This window comes from Dromiciops gliroides, chromosome 3 (genome assembly GCF_019393635.1).
Source record: "Dromiciops gliroides isolate mDroGli1 chromosome 3, mDroGli1.pri, whole genome shotgun sequence".
NCBI lineage: Eukaryota > Metazoa > Chordata > Mammalia > Microbiotheria > Microbiotheriidae > Dromiciops > Dromiciops gliroides.
In genome coordinates this window covers 669,451,081-669,451,514 of record NC_057863.1, presented here as the reverse complement: position 1 = coordinate 669,451,514, position 434 = coordinate 669,451,081, and positions in this window count along the sequence as shown.

The following is a 434-nucleotide window of genomic DNA, read 5'->3' as shown; positions in this document are numbered from 1 at the left end:
GAACAGAAAACGGAAGTGACGTAAGGAAGCGCGCCCCTTGGGACCGGCCCCGGGACTTTGCCGCGCAATTTCTCATGGGAATTGTAGTCCGGCTGCTAGGGCGACGTGTGCGCGGGGTTGGGGTTTTAGGCCCGGATATCGGGCCTCAGACACCGACTAGCTGTGTGACCCTAGACAAGTCACTTCACCCCGTTGGCCTCGGTTTCCTCATTTGTAAAATGAGCCGGAGAAGGACATGACAAACCGCTCCGGTGTCTCTGCCAAGAGAACCCCAAATGAGGTCAGAAGAATTGGGCAAACGTGCCAAGCACGGCGCTAAGAACCGGAGACACAAAGGCGAAAGCAATGGCGGCCCGTGTGGGGCTGCCCCGGGGGGGTGAAGGGGCGACAGGAGGGAGGTGATGCGCCATGAATGGGGCAGCCCCGGGCCAGGG